The sequence below is a fragment of the Lontra canadensis genome, unplaced genomic scaffold (assembly GCF_010015895.1).
Source record: "Lontra canadensis isolate GAN:19392208 unplaced genomic scaffold, GSC_riverotter_1.0 scaffold3, whole genome shotgun sequence".
Lineage (NCBI taxonomy): Eukaryota > Metazoa > Chordata > Mammalia > Carnivora > Mustelidae > Lontra > Lontra canadensis.
Window position 1 is genome coordinate 41,943,867 of NW_022630997.1, and position 2,388 is coordinate 41,946,254.

At 48.4% G+C, this 2,388-nt stretch overlaps 1 pseudogene; it reads left to right on the plus strand.

The window, feature by feature from the left end:
* Nucleotides 1–223: 223 nt before the first annotated feature.
* Nucleotides 224–1,391, plus strand: LOC116856406 (annotated as a pseudogene).
* Nucleotides 1,392–2,388: the final 997 nt, after the last annotated feature.

Sequence of the window (2,388 nt, forward strand, 5' to 3'; positions counted from 1 at the left end):
TAATCTACTTTTAATCTTATCTAATCTAATCTACAGTGAATAGTAAATAATAGTTCATTTGGGGGAAGACGATTAGAGAATTTGATGGGTCCTTTACTTGAAGGATAAAGGAGTTTAAGAGCTTAGACGCTGAAGGCAACCGCATGGTTTAAAATCCTGATTCTAGCTCATTCGCTGCAGCCAGCCCGCACTCCAGGTTCTCCCGCCACCTTCACTGATCTCAGTGGAAAAGGAGATCCCAACGCTTGTCATTGACAATGGCTCTGGCAGGTGCAAGGCTGACTTTGCTGAGGATAATACCCTCCCCATACCCTTCCACCAGTTGTGTTTCCATCCATCATCTGGCAGCCCCAACATGAGGGCATTACAGTGGACATGGGCCAGAAGAACCCCACTGAACACAGCATTGTCACCAATGGGGACGACATGGAGAAGATCTGGCACCACACCTTCTACAACAAGCTGCGCATGGTCCTCGAGGAGCACCCCATGCTGCTGACCAAGGCCCCCCGAACCCTGAGACCAACGATCAGATGACTCAAATCATGGAGACCTCAACACTCCAGCCACGTATGAGGCCATCCAGGCTGTGCTGTCCCTGTATGCTTCTGGCCACACCACTGTATTGTCATGGACTCTGAGGATGCGATATCCCACACTGTGCCCATCTATGAGGAGCACACCTTACCTCACACCATCCTGTGTCTGGACCTGGCTGGACAGGACCTGATGGACTACCTCCTGAAGACCCTCCTAGAGGGTGGTTACAGCCTCACCACCACCACTAAACAGGAAATCCTGCATGACATCAAGGAGAAGCTCTGCCACATCGCTTTGGATTTTGAGCAAGAGGTGGCCATCACCTTGTCTTCCTCCTCCTTGGAGAAGAGCTATGAGCTGCTAGATGGGCAGGTGATCACCAATGGCAACAAGGGGTCCACTGTCCTGAGATGCTCTTCCAGCCTTCCTTCCTGGGTATGGGTACGGAGACCACCTTCAACTTCATCATGAAGTATGACGTCGACATCCAGAAGGACCTCTACACTGACATGGTGCTGTCTGGTGGGACCACCGTGTACTCCGGCATCACAGATAGGATGCAGAAGGCGATCATAGCTCTGGAACCCAACATGATGAAGATCAAGATCATGTCTCCTCCTGAACGCAAGTACTCTGTATGGGACCACCATGTACTCCGGCATCGCAGATAGGATGCAAAAGGAGATCATAGCTCTGGAACACAACATGATGAAGATCAAGATCATCTTTCCTCCTGAAGGCAAGTAACTCTGTGTGGGTGAGAGGCTCCATGCTACGCTTCCAGCAGATGTGGGTCAGCAAGCAGGAGTGATGAGTTGGGCCCCTCCACCATCCACCACAAATGCTTCTAAATGGACTGCAGGCAGATGCTTAGCATTTTCTGCGTAAATGAACTCCAGAGTATAAATTTGCCCCAGCATGTGTGTATACCTCATGCTAGCCTCAGGACACTGGAATAAGCCTTTGAGAGGAAATTTGTCCTTGAAGCTTGTATCTGATATCAGCACTGGATTGGAGAACTTGTTGCTGATCTTGACCTTGTATCCAAGTTAACTATTCCCTTGGTATATGTTTAATACCCTGCACATATCTTTGATTTAAACCCTTAGCATGTGTGGCTCAGTCACTTCATCCTGAGGTTGATGATAACATGGTTATGGAAGAGAAATCCATTGACTTGAGAATCTGCGAGACCATGAGGTTCTTTTTTTTATTTTTAAGTTTTTATTTATTTGATAGGGAGCACAAGTAGGCAGAGTAGCAGGTAGACAGAGAGGGAGAAGCAGGCTCCCCACTGAGCAGGGAGCCAGACACAGTGTTCAATCCCAGGACCCTGGGATCATGACCTGAGCTGAAGGCAGCCACTTAACGACTTAGCCACCAAGATGCCCTGAGACCATAAGGGTCTTGATCTGTGCAAGGTATTCATGTGTTAAGAGCTGCTTATTCTCTAGAATTTCTTTAGAGGCTGGCAAGAGTCCTGAACCAGTTGTCATTTCTGTCTTGCTGGTCTGACAGGGTTGGGAAGATGTGAGCTTTAGGCAAACGCACTTCCTTTCTTTCTTTTTTTTTTTTTTTTTTAAGATTTTATTTATTTATTTGACACAGAGAGAGAGAGAGAGATCCCAAGGAGGCAGAGAGGCAGGAGGGGTTGGGGGGTGTTAGGGAGCAGCCTCCCTGCTGAACAGAGAGCCCAATGCATGGCTCAATCCCAGGACCCTGAGATTATGACCTGAGCCAAAGGCAGACACTTAACCCACTGAGCCACCCAGGCGTCCCCCACTTTCCTTTCTTAACAGATGTTTTCCTGCCAAAGCATGGTGGGTTGTTGGTTGCTTTGAGTTGGAA